Here is a 20,612-nt window from a genome sequence, read left to right as displayed (position 1 = left end):
CAGCCCTCCGACAGCTGTTCGTAGCCTTACCTTGAGACCGACACGTTCCGGGAGCCGGTCTGTCCGGGCAATGAAGTACGATGCACATAACTGACACAATTCCGTCCGACACATAGGCTGCGATTCCAGCAGCATTTCCCATACGAGCCGTACCTCCGACCACCGATTCGAGTCGCCCAGAAGCAGTTCCCACAGCAGTTTCCGTCCGGACAAGTACGATGTGCAAATCATACGGGCCGGATGGGTCGCCACTAGCAGCATGTCACAGCATCCGGGAGAGCTGCATATCAGGTCCTATTCGTGCCACAACACGATCCACGGCTATGGGACGGACCAATTCTCAACATGTACGAGACTAAGCAACGAGCAGCAAGTACGAGACGAATCAACGATGAATCCAATCGCGCAGGTCATCCCAATACTGTACATCTATGACCGGATCAGATGCCCACAACACAGATGGTCAGTCAGACACCCCCACAAATAAACGTCCCTAACACACAAAATGCTACACACACATGGGGGGGTCAAATCCCTTACACCAGCAACAGCAAAACCACTGGGGTAGCATGGTCCCCACTACCAGCAGTCACCACACCTGTGGGGGGTGCCCATCACCACTCCCCTCCCCACTCATAGGGGGATGTATGCCCTGCACCACTACCCACAACTCATACAGTGCTGTATGCCCTGCACCACTACTCTCCCCACTCATAGGGGGATGTATGCCCTGAACCACTACCCACAACTCATATAGTGCTGTATGCCCTGCACCACATGTAAGCCCTGCACCACTACCCTCCCCACTCATAGGGAGATGTATGCCCTGCACCACTACCCTCCCCACTCATAGGGGGATGTATGCCCTGTACCACTACCCACAACTCATACAGTGCTGTATGTCCTGCACCACTACCCTCCCCACTCATAGGGGGATGTATGCCCTGCAGCACCAGCCTCCCCACTAATAGGGGGATGTATCCCCTGCACCCCTACCCTCCCCACTCATATGGGGATGTATGCCCTGCACCACTACCCACAACTCATACAGTGCTGTATGCCCTGCACCACTACCCTCCCCACTCAAGGGGGATGTATGCCCTGCACCACTACCCTCCCCACTCATAGGGGGATGTATGTCCTGTACCACTACCCTCTCCACACATACAGTGATGCATGCCCTGCATCACTACCCTCCCCACTCATAGGGGGATGTATGCCCTGCACCGCTACCCTCCCCACTCATAGGGGGTTGTATGTCCTGTACCACTACCCTCCCCACTCAGAGGGGGATGTATGCTCTGCACCACTACCCTCCCCACTCATAGGGGGATGTATGCCCTGCACCACTACACTCCCCACTCATAGGGGGATGTATGTCCTGTACCACTACCCTCCCCACACAAAGTGCTGTATGCCATGTACCACTACCCTCCCCACTCATAGGGGGATGTATGCCCTGCACCACTACCCTCCCTTTCATAGGGGGATGTATGTCCTGTACCACGACCCTCCCCACACATAGTGCTGTATACCCTGCACCACTACCCTCCCCACTCATAGGGGGATGTATGCCCTGCAGCAGTACCCACAACTCATAGGAGGCTGTATCACCAAACCAGCATTTGTGACTACTTCACCCAACACCACAACCAATGTTTTGGCAATGTGGTGGTTGTGCCACTTACAAACATAGACATGAGAGGCAAAGAATGCTGTGTATCACAAGAACTCCCTCTGCCATGTGCACACAATGATTAGCCATGACCCCTGACAATGCCAACAGTGTACAATTAGACTGTGTGAAAAGGGAGCATCAAGATGCATACACATATCTCTACAAACAGACACACAAACTGTGGAATCCTGTGGAGACTGTCGATGTTAGGTGACAAAGTCACATACCATGGCAGAAATGTGACATACCAAACATGATCAATGTGCAGGATGATGACCTACAAGATGCTTGGACAATAGGGACAATCACACAAAAAACATCCCCCCAATGGAACGCTGAAGCCACACCAATGCAGAAGCACAGACGCACAAACACAGACAGGCAGCCACACAATGCATATCATACACAACGTGTGTGTGTCATAAAGTCACCAGGCTACTGCACAACACATGACGGTGGGCTGAACTACAATGACACACATGTGTGCACTGTGCCATACTAAAGTAAGTCTTTGACTGGACACACCTGGGGGGGCAAGCAGGCATTGTCAGGTAAGCGGGATGCATGTGACACAAGGTGGGTGGAACAGCTACCAACACAGCAAGAGACAGACCCAACACAGCAATACCCTCTAGTACCCTATATTTGTGGTGACATTAGCCTGTACGCCAATCCCACTGTGATGATAAAGCTAGGTGTTCCCCATACTGTGTAGCACAGTCAGATATGCGTCCTGGGTCATGTGTCCGGGACCACAAACTCACATCACACCTCCATAAACACAAATCACTGGCCAAGGCTTGCAAACAATGGGCAAAAAGTAGGTAGGGGCCTAGACATGAAACAACTCCCATTTTGCCAACATCAACACCACACACCTTGATTTGCAACAATGTGCATCAGCTAGGCACACAGGGACTGGTGATATTGCCCATGCACACATGACAATCCCAGGGGTGTTGGGGGGATCAAATGTACCAACAAATCCTCACACATGGGCTGAAAACAACACCTGTGAAGGTCTGCCACACTGCACAGCATGCGGCACATCGACATTATGTGAAAACTACACAAATCATTCCGAACCTTGCCAGACACCTACACCAATGTTGAACCACAGGAGAGCCACAACGCACAAATGTCGACACCTTCCAACATTGCAGCAATGACCCTGATGATAGGGAGTAGTCACATACACACACACACACACACACACACACACACACACACACACACACACACACACACACACACACACACAGCTTGTAAATGACAGATACCACATAGGGAAAAACACATGATGTTGCTAACACATAAGTGCCAATGGTAATCCAGAATGTGTCCCACGTGCGTTGGAAAACAACCCTGAAATTTACTAATGAAACAGCTAGGGATGACAGCCTAATTACCAGTAGTGTGTCATGCACCTACATCCCAGGAAAGGCAGGGCAAAGGAGTTACATGAACACAGGCCAAGTCAGCAAGTCCACAAAACAGGTACATCCATCTGGAACACAGGCTGCGTCCAGAAAAGGGAAGTGAACACACACAGACATGCTCACACAACACACACCATGTGCCCAGACAATGTCATGGAATAACACAATGCCATGATGGGGCTGCACTCCTGGGGAAGGTCAGCTGTGCCACATTTTGTCTGTGCAGGCTCCTGTCATGCCAGCACAAGACTTGCCCAGTGATACAAATATTACAACTCAAGAAAAGCAATGGTCACAGAAGCTTGTGTACAGGAGTCCTCCATCAGTCATCTGCACATATGCAATACACATGTAGAACAAGTTGGATAGATGACACAGATGACTTGTGTAACATGGATGCACAAACTTGCCTGTCCAGTGGAGATTGTTCAAGTCAGGGAATCTTTCCATGTGCCCAAATGTAAGCACAACCTATGTGCAACAGTGTATGCCAAAGATGTCACGTAGCAAACCCAAAGATAAAACCCTCGTCACAACATTTTGCCATCATTACACCCTGGAATTGCAGCTAAGGATGTCATGGACACATAGCAGAAAAGTACACATACCCCATAGACCACATGGAGTACATAACATCAACAACTCATTCTGTTATACCTTTAAAACACCTGTACAACAGCAAGTCCATGACACCCATCATCAACATCATGTACATTTGAAGCAACACCACTGGATAACAAACATTGGCTTTATTAAGCACATAACTCATTAAAACTGTAAAGTCCACAATGTCAAAAGGCCAATGGCCAGTTCATGTCAGGATTCCTCCCAGGGTGAAATGTGGCAAGTTGTCACCCATTGCTTGCCTGCACTGCTACGGGCAGGGGACATCTGCCCTTGGAGGGGCATACATAGGGGCAGGCCAGGAACAGCAGGGACAGGATCAGGGGACAGCAGAATGGGGCAGGGGAGGGCTGGCAGGTACAGGAGTGTCACTAGCATCTGCAGCGGAGGCGTCTGACACTGTGGGCGCCGTCACCACGGCAGGGCCCAAGTACAATGGGATGTGTGCTGACATCAATGCAGGGCCCAAGTCAGACGGGGTCGTTACCGGCACCACTGCAGTGGGCAGGTCAGAGGGTTGGGACGGGGCCTCCAGTGCAGTGCAAAACTCCAAGGGAGTGTCATGGGGCCCAGGTGAGGTTGGCAGGACAGAGGGGAGGACACGGTCCCCACATCAGTGGCAGGAACAGGCTGAGCATGTGAGGTGGGGGTGGAAGTGCATGTGGTAGGAGGGGATGGCCTAATCATTTTGGGGATGTGGTATTGGTGTGTGGGGGAACCAGGGGCAGGGTGTGGCAGGGACACCTAGGGAGTGGTGCCCTGGGGGCTGCAGGAAGGAGAATGTGACTTTGACCTGCGGGATCTTGCTTTTACTGCTCCGGAAGACTTGCGGATGGGGGCCTCAGTGTCCGGGCACCCGGGGGAGGGTGTCTGTGTGGCAGGGGAACTCCCCCTGTGCGTGGTGACTTCCTCTTCCCCTTGTGCGTCTGAGCAGATGGATCAGTGGGGAAGAGGCCAAGGTCACAGAGGAAGAGCTGCTTGGAAGGGAGGATTGCAGGTGAGGCAGGGGAAGTGCTTTTGGAGGGAGAGGCATCTGAGGTCTGCGGAGTGCTCGTGGATGCCTGTTTGTGCGTCGGTGACCCATCCCCTGTGTGTGTGCCATCAGTCCCTGGAGTGTGCGTGCCTGTGAATTTTGGTCTGGACTTGCGTGATTGTGTGCTGCCTGGATCGGTTGTGGTGCGTGCTGGTGCCGGTGTGTGCGTGCGTTGGTCTGGTAGAGTAGTGGGGACTGTGAGAGGTGCAGAGGTAGGAGGGGTGAGGGACTGTTGGAGGAGGGACACTGCTGCCGTCTGTGTGGAGGCCATGGACTGAATGGTCCGATGTAGGGCAGACAGGTTGGATGAGATGCCTTCCATGAAGGACAACAGTTGAGTCAACAGAGGGGTGTGGGAATGGAGGACACTCAGCATCGCTGTTTGCCCTACATGGAGCTGCTTCAGTAAGTCCACAGACTCCACACTGACGGCAGCAGGGCCAGGGGGTGCAGTGCCTGGACGAAAGGAGATATGTTCCCTCACACAGGGGCCTCCACGGACATCTGGGATGGCAGCAGATGGGAGGGTGGAGATGGTGGTGGTTACGGGGACAGACTCGCTAGGTGTTGCCTGGGGTTGCTGACACCCGCCTCTACAAGGGAGTCCTCACTGGAGATGCTGTGTTCCTCCACAGAGGTGTTTGTAGCTGAGGTCTTCTCTGTGTGGCTCCCCTCACCCTCTGTGCCACTGGGTCCCTCCAACTCCTCTGAAGCTGACCCAGTCTGGCTCTGCGGTTCCTTTTGGTCCGTGGAGCTGTCTCCTCCAGTAGCTGTCGATGTATCTGCAATCAATCGGGATAAACAGATCCACATCAGTCACCTGTTTCACCTGACACATCACAGTCAGTACAGCACATCACAGAGTATGGCTTTGCATCAAGTGCCAGATATTGCGAACAGTGGAGACATCATTTGGAAATGACACCTGTCAGTCTGCAAGTCAACCATGACCCTCAGATCCTACCCCTCCATTGACCCATCTGCCTGGAACATGTTGTCTGCCACTTCTCATATGTGTGCAAAAGCACCACATAGACATATCTCTGAACTGCAGGACTCGTGATTTAAATCTGTCTGGACTAACATGCCATCTCTTGCCACTGACTCAGTACATGTGTCATGAGAAGGGATGGCAAAAATCATTGTCATTAAAATGGATATGCTTCACTCACAAGACACCATGATGTGCACATGTCTTGATGGTCAATACCACAATAGAGTGCATGCTGTAGAACTGACATCACTGTAGGATACACATCAGCAAGTGGGATACCATGCTACGGCCCAGTATAGCTAGGCAGCCAGCACTGGCTTCAGTCTCAGGGGTAGTGTATCCAAAATGTAACACTCTGTACTGTGTCACAAACATTAACATGTATGAGAGTGTAAGCCCTACAGATGTCAAGTGCACAGGGACACCCAATGCTAACCACATCTTCAGGCATCTGATGATCACACGTAGTAATAATAATGCAACAGATGACTGACTGCAGGCACCAATCTGTAAGCATGATGACATTACAGCATGATGGCAATGAATTGAGACTGCCTGCACTGTGATGTACTATACAACATAATGCACCGTCAAGTGATTCAACACCTATGCATGAACCCATTCTGATGATCCATTTCCCACACCCCAGCTAGCTGCACAAACCAAAATGACCAACACCACAGGAGTCTAAGAGGCTAGGCCACCTCACAATGACACCGATGCAGACACCATATAGCACACTTCACAATGCAATAATGTTAGGCTGACACACAGGAGTAGAAGAACAGAGTGTACTTCACGTACGGAGTAGGGATACCTGTCCAGGAACTTGTGCAACATGGGATTACCCTGGACACCATGCATGTGTGAAACACATGATGTACATTTTTCTGAGGCCCATAAATTGTTGTTGCTGCTACATGGCTGTGTGTCAAATACCCCTGGCACATATGGTGTGCCAAAACATCAATTGGAACATATATCAATTGCCCACACAGAGTACATGTCTTTTTTCAGGCAATGTGCAGACACATGGAAATAATGTGCCTCACTCATGAAGACAAAACAATGCAGGCTCTGTCATTGTGCTTCACTCATCTGGGCTGCTACGGAGGTCACGAACAACGTCTAAGGAGGACAACGAACATTTTTAAACTTGTTTTTTAATTCTCGGGACTGCGAGGACCACGGTGCCTTGCGAACTGTTTACCTGTCGCACCTGTTTCCTCTTCCCGACTCCTCTCTCGTCAAGTATTTAGCGCCTCGCGGCCCCAGCTTCGCGGGGGCCGCTCACAGGCTCTGTCATTGTGCTTCACTCATCTGGGCTGCTACGGAGGTCACGAACAACGCCTAAGGAGGACAACGAACATTTTTAAACTTGTTTTTTAATTCTCGGGACTGCGAGGACCACGGTGCCTTGCGAACTGCTTAACTGTCGCACCTGGTTCCTCTTCCCGACTCCTCCCTTGTCAAGTATTTAGTGCCTCGCGGCCCCCGCTTCGCGGGGGCCGCTCGCAGGCTCTGTCATTGTGCTTCACTCATCTGGGCTGCTACGGAGGTCACGAACAACGCCTAAGGAGGACAACGAACATTTTTAAACTTGTTTTTTAATTCTCGGGACTGCGAGGACCACGGTGCCTTGCGAACTGCTTACCTGTCGCACCTGGTTCCTCTTCCCGACTCCTCCCTCGTCAAGTATTTAGCGCCTCGCGGCCCCCGCTTTGCGGGGGCCGCTCGCAGGCTCTGTCATTCTGCTTCACTCATCTGGGCTGCTACGGAGGTCACGAACAACGCCTAAGGAGGACAACAAACATTTTTAAACTTGTTTTATAATTCTCGGGACTGCGAGGACCACGGTGCCTTGCGAACTGCTTACCTGTCGCACCTGGTTCCTCTTCCCTACTCCTCCTCCTCCCTATTTAAGCTACACCCTCTCTCGCGTGAGCGGGACGCGTGCGGGGCGTAGACCGGGCGAAGCCCGGGCAAAGGGCGGGCCCGTTTAAGCCCGTTCAAGCACGGACAAGACCGGACCGGGCCCCCTCTCTTGGCCTCTCCACTTTCTTATCGTGTGGGAGCCAGACGCCCTTCACCATGGACACCCGAAGTAAACCTACAAAAACCTATTCTATGGTTGCTGGTACTTTGGACAGTTTCATCATTAGGGCAAATTCTGTTGTAGAAAGTGAATTGAATATGTTAGAGAGGCGCCTGTCTGATGGTATCACGAGCACTAGGAGATCTTCCCTGGGTTTGCTGGCATCTGTCAGGTCCCCCTCTAATTTGGATGATTCACACACAGCTCTTCTGGAGAGTATTGATCAAACAATTGAATCGGTTCTCCAAGACCTTCGGTCTAGCACTTCCTCACGTAGAGATACACTCCAACCTATCCTTGAGTGTATAACCCCCACCATGCTTCAAACACCATCTAATCCAAAGAGCAATCCTGGGTTGAGTAGCAGCAATACCTAAGCTGCCTTCCCTCCGGGTTCTGCAATTGAATGTCAGATCTCTCGTAAAGCACCATGCAGAAGTCAACACTCTCATTACGGACGAAAACCCAGATATTCTGTTCATATGTGAAACCTGGCTCCATAACGACCAAACCAGCATTTTAAATCTCACGCTGCCTAACGGTTTCTCCATGAAACTGGTTAACAGAGACTCTAGGGGCGGTGGAATAGCCGTTGTATACCGAACCACATACAACTGCTCCTTCATCAAAGAAGGAATCTGGGGCTGCGAATGCGCACGCTTCAAGATTGCCACTTGCCCGCAATTCACTCTCTCTGGCCTTTACATCTATCGGCCTCCTGGCCCCTCCGCCAGATTCATTGAGGAACTCTTGGAACTTGCTCACACCGTGGCAGTCTCTTCCCCCAACTTCACCATCTTGGGTGATCTCAATCTCCACTCCGACTCCACCACTGACCCCATTATCAAAAACCTGCTAGCCGACATCACGGCCTTGCAGTTAAACTCCTTGGTTCATTCCCCCACCCACATTGCTGGACACATACTGGATCCCGTTTTCTCTAATTTATCGGAAGTCACGGCTGATCCCCCTGAACCTATGGGCTGGACTGATCACTTTCTTGTTAAATTAACCATTATGGCAAAAAAAACGCCCCCCAAAGTTGCGGCCAACTCCAGCCACAAACGACCATGGCACAAACTCGTCTCCGGAGACCTCATCAACCACCTAGGAGAATTCCACCTCCCCGATGAGAATAGGGATATTAATACAGTATACGCCGCCTTCCACGAATGGATAGTCACAGGGCTTGACGCCTTAATTCCGCCCAAATGGACTAAAACCCGCAGTTCCACCTCTAACCCATGGTACAATGACTCACTCAAAACATTACGGAAAAAGTGCAAAAAAGCCGAACGCGAGTGGAGGAAAGACTACTTAGACTCTAACAAAACTCTTTACCTATCTAAACTTCGCACCTACCACAAGGCGATTCGCACTACTCGAGCCTCCTTCTACGCAAAGGAAATCGAACGCAGCTCCAATCCCACCAAAACCATCTTCAACTTAGTCCAAAATCTCCAGAAAATCCCCAATCCAGGCTCTTGCATCACCTCCCTGAAACAATGCGAGGACCTTGCCGCCTTTTTTACTGAAAAGGTGAGGAAGATCTACGCGTCCTTTCCACAAGACGATGCTACGCCCACTAACACCCCCCATCCGACGGCAGAGACATCAAAACTGCTAAGAATACCCGACATATCCCTCGACGACCTTTCTAAACTATGTAGACAGGTCAAGTCTGGTTCCCCAGCAGACCCCATGCGACCGTCCAAATTCTTGGAATCACTTGACTTCTTCCTCCCCCCGCTTGCCAAACTACTCAATCTCTCCTTTTCCTCAGCGGTGGTCCCCACCTGTTGGAAATCTGCTTGGGTTTCACCCATCATCAAAAAACCCACATTGGACCCCAATAAACCAGAAAATTTCCGGCCTATTTCACTGCTCCCCTGGACGTCAAAACTGGCTGAAGCTCATGTCAACAAAATACTATCCCATCACATGCAGCAAAACCATGTCCTGGACCCTTCCCAAAACGGCTTCAGGCCAGGTCACAGCACTGAGTCGGCTCTGCTGACCACTACGGAGCATCTTCGAGGTATCCTAGACGCCGGTCAAAGTGCCGCGCTGATCCTGTTGGATCTCAGCGCGGCCTTTGACACGGTCTCACACAACATCTTGCTGAAACGACTTGAGGCCATTGGGATTGGCGAATTAGCCCTTGAATGGTTCCAGTCCTTCTTAAAAGACAGGTCCTTTCAAGTTTCAGCCCCACCCTACATCTCTCAACCCCACTCCATCGGGCAAGGGGTCCCCCAGGGGTCGGCGCTTAGCCCATCCCTATTTAATCTATACGTTCAGCCTCTCGCAGTGGTGGCAAAAGAGTGGGACCTTACGCTGGTGTCGTACGCTGACGACACACAGCTGGTCATCACACTCTCAGAAGGTCCATCACTTTCGGCAACCAAATTCAGAAATGGCCTCGCAGCAGTCGCTAGGTGGATGACACTCAACTGTTTGCAGCTAAATGCCGGGAAAACGGAGGTCCTCCTCCTGGGAAAAAACCCTACCCTTTGGAACCATCATTGGTGGCCCTCTGTGCTTGGCCCCACCCCCGTGCCAAAAGATGTCGTCAAAAACCTAGGTGTCTGGCTCGACCCCTCACTTAGCTTTCAGTCCCACACGAAGAAAGTGGCAGCTACGTGTGTGGGTCTCATGAGGAGCCTCAACCCCATACTTGGATTCTTTGACTCCAAAACCCGCCAACTCATCATACAATCTATGATTCTTGCCCGGCTGGATTATGCCAATGTCTTACTCTTGGGGGCAAACAAAGCTGAACTAGCAAGACTGCAACGTATCCAGAACTCGGCCGCCAGAGCAGTGGTTGGTCTCCCACGTAGGTGCTCTGCCAGAGCCACCATCCGTAATTTGCACTGGCTGCCAATTGAATCTCGGATCCACTTTAAAACCCTGACCATGGCATTTAAAATTCTCAACTCTGATTGTCCTGAACTCCTGCGCCCGCTTCTGGTACCATACACGCCCCAGCGCAACTTGCGCTCACTGGGACAACACCTCGTGATGGTCCCCCGAACTAAGCTCTGCAGACAGGGTGGACGTTCCTTCAAAGTCTTAGGGGCTAAGCTATGGAACTCCCTACCTCTGCACATCCGTACCCAAACCAATCTGATCGCTTTCCGAAAGGAACTCAAAACCCATCTCTTCTCTGTCATCTAATTCCTCTGTTGGTCCCCCCTCCCCTCAGGTACTGGTTAGGTCAGCGCCGGGACGCTCCGTTGCTGGGGCAGCTGTTTGCGCTTTAACAAATAAATAACATAACATAACAGTAGAGCTCAACTGGTTCATCAGGGTGCAGTTCCCAAAAGGAAACGGGTGGGGAATTCTAAACGTGGGAAGAAAGCGAGATTGGACTACTCTCATACTAATGTTCTAAACACATCACCCGCAACGGTTACTAGTCCTGCTCCAGATATTAGGGTGACATCAAACATACCTCCAGTGATAAACTCTCTACAACCTGAGCCCCTGCTGCCTGTCTTAAATTTGGGAGATGGGTCTGAAGGGGGGAATGCTCAGCTTACAAATATCTTAAATAAGGTTCTTAGGGGATTCTTTACCCCTCTGATGGCTAGGTTTGATTTTATCGATGCAAGGTTAAAAGAAATAGAAAGGATTACAGCAGTAACAGCTAATCCCCTGGGGAGTAGTGATAAAATTCATAATTCAAAACTCCCTTTTTCTTCTAAACCTATAGCTACGACAAACCACTCTGTTAGAACTGAAGCTATTCCTTCTAGATCACTACCAGCCATACCTAATTCCTCTCTCCCTACCACTCCTACCCCTTTACCCCCTCCAAGCCATCTATCCACCTCCCCAAAGAGTCCCATCCGAGTTCCCAAACTAATCCAAAAAGAAGCAGGGGGGTCCCTTAGGGATCCAGCCGAACGCATATATAGTGAAGTGGCCAGTACAAGATGGAAAGATATAATTAACCTTCCCCCTGAAGCATCGCCCTACGTTATAATACTAAGTGGTGTTCCTGAACTTGTCAATCCGGACTTAGAAAGCTACGCTTCTCTTAAAAATAAAGTGACTAGTTGGCTAAACACACATAGGCCCCTTCCCCCAAATATTAGCTCTGAGGTTATAATGGCTAGGAGGGTTCCATGGGTGGGTAGTACTATCAAGAAAATCAAGGGTGATTGTATCTTGGTAAATTTCAGCAACCCTCAGACTGCATCATACATTTGTAATTGGCTAGCCGATAATGGAGCTACATCTATAAAACCTCTCCCACTGTCCTACTTCTATCCTCCAACAAATATTTTTACCCAGCCCAAGAATGCTGAAAACTGGTCCAGGGTTGGATCTAGTTCATTTAGGGGAAGGCAAAGGCACATTCGCCCTGATGTGCCATTTAGAGGTGACTACCTGTGTACCAATAGATATGCATGCCTTGATGAGGTTGACTGACTAAGTCAAGAGGATGGTATTTTCAATCCCCGCACTGAGGTTGAGCATTCTTCTATGGCTCAGTTTCCTTGCTTTGTTCCACCTGATACACTCCCAACTGATTTGATGAATTCTAGTGAACCTCTTATGCAAAAAAAAAAAACTGATGCCACTGCAAATCCTGTATTTATACACAAAATTCTTTCATGGAATATAGCTGGTCTTGCCAATAAGCTCATTTGCCCTGTTTGGGGCTCTTTTATTGACCTCCATCACATATGTTGTTTTCAAGAAACATGGGCAAGGCAAAAATACCACCGTATGGGGTTTGCTTCTTTTTCTATTCCGGCCACGTGGGTAGGTAGAGGCCGCCCTTCAGGAGGTTTAACCATCTGGGTTGCTACCCATTTGGGTTGTACTGCTACGATTCTAGAATCTGGGTCTGAGGATGTACTCTGCTTATTATTGGATTGGAGGACAGGCATTAAGCTTGCGGTGATCAATGTGTATTCTAGACCCGTGAATTTATGTATGGAATCCGGGGTTATTGATGTTTTATCAAATGTTCTAACCAAGATCCCCGAGGGCACAATGTTTGTTATAGCTGGTGATCTTAACTCCCACTTTGAACCACTTCACGGACTGGTTGACCAAATAAACCATGAGGAGGGTGAAATATGGCATATCCCCCCCGTAGCTGGCCCAATGGTTAGATCGTGGGCCCCCCTGGCAGTTCAAATTACTTCACTAACAATGGCCCATTCGATCAGGGCCTGTAATGGTCGAACAATTTCAGACAACCCCTCAAGGCCTACGTACAATAAGCCGGGCAGGGAGGCTAGACTCGATTATATTTTTGTCCAGTGTAAAGAGTGGAACAGAGTATGTGATTTTGTGGTGTTACCAAGGGGGAAAGTGATCATAATCCCCTGATATTGGATGTTTCCTTAATAGGTCTGTGCTCGGGTGACTCTTTACCACCATCTAAATCTTTGGTACCGACCAGAGCTATTTTGGCCAATAATAAACGCAGAGTCAAATGGGCCAAATTGGCTGGCAATCAAGGGGAATTATCCAAAGTATATGCTAGGGTAGGCCCAGCATTGGATGATGTTCATATTCTTTTGGAGCAGTACTCTTCCCCTGTCTTCTATGGAAAACGGGCTGAAGTTAATAAAGAATTATTCACCAGCCTAGCTGATATTCTTAACCCAATCGTCCCCTGTACGAACAGGACTTGTAGACGCTCCCAATGGTATAACAGGGCATGCGGTTTGGCTAAGTGCGACCTGCTGGATGCATTAAAAAAGAAAGCTGACAGGGATGTTATCCAACAAAAGAGAAGAATCTATCGGAATATAATACATCATGCCAAGCTTGAGTGGGCTACTGAAAACTGGGTTAGGCTAACATCCGCCCTTCAGGCTAGAGATTCTCGAAGATTCTGGCTGATCGTGTCCACTGGTAGAGCTGAACCTGAAATAGCAGTAAAACCAAATATTGCCCCCGAAATTTGGGAAGAACATTTTAGTACTCTTTACAGGGAGGAATATCTCTGCTCTGATCCCCCTATGTTTAAGTCTGTTTTGGGTGATGTCGCTGGTTTTGAGCAGGTTAACTTTGCTTTAAGTGAGGTCCAACGCGCAATATCTATGCTTCCTGCGGGTAAAGCACCAGGCTTGGATGGGATTCCTGGTGATTTGTATAAACATGAACCCAGAGTCTGGGCACCTTACCTTACAATAATATTTAACGCAATTGCCGGGGGTATGTCAGTTCCCTATACATGGCTGGGCGCAGAAGTTGTCCCTATTTTTAAAAAGGGGTCGCCCCTGCTCCCTGGTAACTACAGGCCTATCAGTTTGATAGACGTTGCTCAGAAACTCTTCTCAAGGTTAGTACTCGATCGTGTTTTGGACTAGATGGAGGATTTTCAGATTCTCAGTCACTACCAGGCGGGCTTCAGAAAGAGCGTCTCAACAATTGATCAGATTTTTAGACTGAGTATGCTCTTTTGGAAGACCGTCAAGGTCGAGGGGGGTTCTCTTTACACAGTTTTTGTTGATCTACGTGCGGCCTTCGATTTGGTTCCTCGCACAAAACTTTGGTCTGTGTTACGTGAATTAGGCATTCCAGTACCTCTCTTGCAGATTATAGTGCGTCTCCACACTAATAATTTCGCAAAGGTCAGATGTGGGAGTGAAGGAGGCTTATCATCTAGTTTTTCCGTTGGCAGGGGGGTAAGGCAGGGGTGCGTTTTGGCACCGACCCTGTTTTGCCTCTATGTAAATGGACTTATCCCCTATCTGAACCAGGTGCCAGATAGAGACGCTCCAAGACTTGCAGGTACAGGAATCTCAGCTATTATGTTTGCTGATGACACCCTGTTACTCGCCAAGACTCCTATGGGCCTCCAACGAGTCCTAGATGGTTTTCTTTCTTTTTGTGCTGATCGGGGGCTAGAGATCAACACAGCCAAAACAAAATGTATGATTTTTAACCCCCCTTGGTCAACCCGCCCTAATCCGGTTATTAACGGTGTTAGCCTCGAGAGAGTTCATACCTTCGAGTATCTGGGACTGACTCTGAATGAAAAACTGACATGGTCTCATCACCAGATAAAATCAAATTTAAAATTAACACAAAAGGTGGGGGGGTATCATAAATTTATGGAATAAATCCTTGACACATCCCATTGGTTCGCCAATTGAAATTTACAAAATCCAGGCGCGTGGGGCAGTAACATATGGTGGCGAATTATGGGGCAATAATTGTGCTCCTGAAATTGTTACTACGGAAAATAAGTTCCTACAGAACTTGGCTGCTCTACCATTAAGCTCACCACTTCTTCCCCTTAGGCTAGATCTGGGACTAAGATCAGTAAAGGAGGAATTAGGTGTGAAGCCCTTAACTTTCTGGAGGCGACTCTGGGTAACCCCCGGACTCTCGTGTTATCGGAGTGAATTTATGGAACTCCATCAGCATATAGCTCTGCGAAAAATTCCATGGCTAATATACATAAAGAATGAATTATTTCGCTTGGGCCTATCGGCCCTGTGGACAAACCCACAAGAAGCCTGCAGTACGATATCCCGCAAAGCCTTGGCTACCTTGTACTATGAGCGTAATCTGACTGATTCCTTAGCAAATGACACACTTGGGCAGATGTCTTCCACTTTCTTAACAATGAAGGACTATTATAAGTTGGAGACAGTCCTGGATGACATCAACCCTATTGGTCTCAGGAAACTATTTCTCCAATGGAGACACAATGCATTGCCAATTAGAGCACTTAATAGTAGTTGGCACCCACCTACTCCTAAAAATTGTCCGGCTTGCATTGATGAGCTGGAGAATGAAATTCATCTACTCTTTTTTTGTCCTTTCTATGCGAAATCCAGGAAAAAGTGGATTATTCCCATTTGCAGAAACTGGGGCTTCAGGCACCATTTAGATGCCTATCGATTGTTGAAATCTGATTTATCCCCTTTAACTGTATTTGCTGTTAGCAAGTATTTAGCTGCTGTGTGGATCATTAGAAGAACTTTGTTGACAAAATGAAATTTTATTTGAATTACATGAAGTTCTCATTCCTGGTAAATATTTCTTTAGACGATGTATTTCTTTTTATCAATTCATAAGATGATAATTATTGTGTTATTTTTACTGTTATCTGTATTGTATCTCTTTTATGACTTCATTAAGTCGAAATAAAGATCAATGAATGAATGAATGAAAACAATGCACCGGTTGCAGATGCTGCTCACAACGTTAAGTTTGTACAACAGCAGGGACACACAACCCAAGTTACACAAGTCACAGCCTGAAAGGGGCACACCTGTGTATCAGATGAGGATGGGACATGACGTTGTTTTGCCACATGACTCCTGTACAAGCAGACAGGAGATCTATGGAAGTGTAACCAGGATGTGGGTGTGCAAAGAGCATGTGAGACATTGGACACAGAGAATGCATGCATTTACCCCCTCCTTGCTGTTGTCTGGCCTTTAACTGCCCATCCAGGTCCGGGAAGACCACCGCCAGAATCCTGAGCATGTGGGGGGTCAGTGTCCGTCGTCCGCCCCTTCTGCGAGGAGACGACAGCTGGCCTCAGGCAATACTCAGGGTCCAGCCACGAAGGTCCTGCCACCTCTTCTGGCAGTTACGGATGTGGCGTCTGTGGACCCCCACAGCACGAACAGCCCGGGCAATGGTCAGCCAGTTCTCCTGCTTCTGGTGGGTATCAACCTGTGAGGATGACAAGGGTACAAAAAGTCCTTACCACACAAGCCACATGTTTGTGCATCACACATTTAGATATACATGTCTTTCTCGCAGGGGAATATGATGGACACAGGTAGTGCAGATATGGTGATTGACAATTGTCCTGATTTTTCAACAGGGAAACATTAACTGAGTATTACAACCGTGTGAAAATGCCCTTTTCATGCACAGTACCTGTCCACTACAGGGACCTACACACCATGGGGGTATGAACTACTCAGTGAGCATGCTAGACACTGTTGAACACAATGTCATTGGTGCCAGTCAGACAACATACACAATGAATAAGGGATGTGGAGTGCACACTCACCTGCTCCCCTGGTGTCCCATACAGCTTGCTGCACTGTGGAAGGAGGCTGTCCAGCAGGGCCTTGTTCTTCTCCTCTGTGAAGGCTGGGGCCCTCTCCACAGTACGTGCCCTTCTTGGAGCCAGAGGATGCAGAGACAGCAGCAGTGGTAGCAGAGATGTCAATCTGGAGCATGTAGTGCAGACAAGTGAGGTCACATGTGAACAGACAGACTTAAATCTGTGCTGCAGAGGCAGATTCAGTCCCATGTGTCAAAAGCAATAGGTCCGACATGTTTGCATCCTATGAATCTGGCCAATCCATTGCATTGCATGTCCCGTACACGCCTTCCGCATTGTTTAAAATATTCAAAAGCATTGCAATGACGAGTCTGAAACATTGTTGCAGGCAGCCAACGGATTTTCAAGAAACCTTATCGTACCAGGCTCAAATCGGCATCTGTTCCTATTGAAGAAATTGTGCAAGGCGTGCGTGCAAGGTGTGCGTGCGTGCAAGGTGTGCGTGCGGCTCGGACCACCCGCATCAGTCCACATTGGTGACATTGTGCAAGGCGTGCGTGCAGCTCCTTCCCTAGGTGTTCAACGCATCTTTCGCATTGCTCACCTGCGTCAGTCACCATATAAGTAACTGTTTAAGGAGTGCAACACACCATAGCCTGCCATTGACCCTTGGGCACAACAACAATACACTCTGTGACACAGTAACTCAAAGTGCATGTCAGGCTGTATTACCTGTGTGTGTATGTGGGTAGACATGTGAATTTGTATGTTTCACTTAGTGGCAACCACTCCCAGGCAGGGCAGGTTGTCATGGGGACAGATCCAATTGTTGGCTGGACGCATAACCACTGTTTTTGACGACAGTACATTTCAGTGCATGAGGCGTGTACACAGTTCCCGGTGTACATTGTGCATTTCATGTGACATACACACTGACTCTTCAGTGGAATGGTAGGTGCCTTACAGGGTGTCACAGTGCCACATATGTGATGTTCATCCACAGTATGTGTGCACTTCCATGCAGAGATGACTCAGATTTCATGTGCTCAATGTCAAATGTTCACAACATCCCAGTCTATTGTCAATGTGAGTGGATGTTGCATCTGTGTGTCACAGACATCCATGTGTGAGCTGGCATGAAATCAGGGGGCACTTCATGTGTGTCTCATGTGTGCATTGTGTTGTGCACATGGTACGCCACATCATGATGGTGTCCATGTTGCGACACAAGGTCCCAGTGGGTGTCTGTCAGGAACCTGTGATGTGGGGTAGACATCTGTCCTCACTAGTCACTGTGGTGTGTGTCTGGTATGTGACACTCGTACTGATGTACTGTGACGGGGCCCATTGTTTGCTCACAGCACAACAGGGACCTTGTTGTGTGGCCCTGTAGTGTGGAGATGTCAGATGATGGGCATGTATCTGAAATGTGTGTCCATACCCAACAGCTCACACATCATGTTCTTGTGTCCTGTAATGTGGTATCATGTGCTATTTGTCATGTACACTGGCACATAGATAGTGGGAATGACAAACTGTCTCTCCTATGTATTGCAGGAGATCAAATGTTCACAGACCGTTCCCAGACCTGGAGACCATGGTTGAACGTGACTGCATGCGACGGTACCGCTTCACCAGGCCACTGATCGAAGAATTGGCGGAGCAGTTGGCTCCACATCTGCAACATGGCTGGTCATACCCTACAGCGCTGACCCCCAAGGTGAAGGTGATGGCACCCCTACACTTTTTTGCAACAGGTACTTTCCAGCACACTGTAGCCACTGCTGGTGGGATGTCACAGACTATGTTCAGCCGTGTGCTTCGGGATGTGTTGGAAGCAATATTGCATTTCCTGGACCAGTACATCCATTTCCCAAAAGCACAACAACTAGCTGACATCAAGGGGGACTTCTATGCCCTGGGCAGGATGCCACGTGTCATTGGCTCCATCGATGGGACACATGTGGCTTTGGTACCACCGCAGGCACATGAGCAGACGTACCAGAACAAGAAGCATTTCCACTCTATAAATGCACTTGTGGTTGTTTTGCCAACATGACCATTTCCCATGCGTGTGCAAGGTTCCCGGGCTCAGCGCACAACGCCTACATAATGAGGAGCAGCCGCATCCCAACGATGATGGCACAGATGCAGTACCAGCATTCCTGGCTTGTCGGTGTGTACTGACTGCTTAGCATTGTGTGTGTTTGCTTAAGTTGTTTTGCACCCTATTTTCACACTCAACTAATGTGCAAATTTCTCCCTGTAGGTGACTCCGGATACCCCAACATGCCGTGGTTGCTGATACCCCTCAGGAACCCTGTGACCCCAGCGGAGATGCGCTACAATGAGGCACATGGTCGTACCAGGAGAGTGATTGAGCGGACATTTGGCCTCCTGAAAAGCAGATTCTGCTGCCTGGACAAGACAGGAGGGGCCCTCCCATATGCACCTGCGAAGGTGTGCAGGATCATCATGGTGTGCTGCATGCTACAGAACCTGGCAGTGCGGAAGCGGTTGCCTCTCATCCTGGATGACGATGACTAACCTCCGCCAGCCGTGGAGGATCCTGGTCTGGGTCATGATGCCAGTGATGATGAGGGTGATGGTGATGTTCGGAGCCAGCTGATCCAGAACTTCTTTTCATGAATGTAAGTATACAGGTATGTGTTGTCCAAGTATTGTGTCAGCATGACCTATGTTGGTGGTGCAATGGTGCTGATTGAGTGTGGCAGTATGCTACTTGTCAGTATGCTTGCTGTGATGTGTCCTTTCTGGTAGTCTGTATTCCCAGTGTTTACCCGATTGATAGGTTGTGCCTGGGTAGTTAGTGTTTTGTTTTGGGCATGTATATTGTTGTTGTTTGCTGTAAATCTGTGTTTTTGATTGTGTTTTCCGTCTGTCCTTCACACGGTACTTTGGATGCTGTGTGGTGCGGTCTGAACCCCAAGACACAGATCCTTGTTCCAGAGTGCAAGTAATCATTGTCCCAAACAATGATGTGCCACACACCCCTGGACTTTCATCGTTCACCACGTTTAATTTACGGATAACTGTCACGTGAGCTTAACGTGCATCAGTTGTAGTATTCTCACAATGTGAATATTTATTAAAACAGCCCTTCACTTGAGATGTGCTCCGTGTGTCCACAGATCCAACAGTAATTCACATCCTGTACCTGTGGGCTGCTTGCCAATGACCCAGGATGGGTGTTGTGTGTGTGCATGCCACTGTATTTCCTGTTGACATCAGTATTGACGATGAGTTAGGGGTCCTGGTGAGTATGTGTTGTATTGTGTTGTCCTAGTGGTGTGTCTCCCTCATATGTGTCACATTCACATGACTGACATTACGGTGTTCGCATTGCTGTGTTAGTTTGCATGCACAGTGTTCCTTAACAGCTCATCATCGCCATGGCACAAAGCAAGTAGGAATTACGACAGAGGCAAGTATTGTGTGATTGTGAATTTATTTACAAACATGTGTAAGGATGGTGAATGGATTTTGCAGTGCTGTACAATGTGATGGTAATAAAAAAGTTCACAGGTGAGTTGGTAGTCTTGGTAATTGAAATATCCAGAGTAGAATCCACAGTCATTTAGTGCATTGTAACAACTTTGACCCTCCATGTCAAGTGGGTGATTTTGATGTAGGTCGACACGGTCAACTGGTTTGCACACAAAGGACGTCAACAGGAGCAGGTGTTGGGGGGATATGCATGGCCATCAGTGTCTCAATT

The sequence above is a fragment of the Triturus cristatus genome, chromosome 11 (genome assembly GCF_964204655.1).
Source record: "Triturus cristatus chromosome 11, aTriCri1.1, whole genome shotgun sequence".
Taxonomy (NCBI): Eukaryota; Metazoa; Chordata; class Amphibia; order Caudata; family Salamandridae; genus Triturus; species Triturus cristatus.
This window is presented reverse-complemented; position numbering follows the sequence as displayed.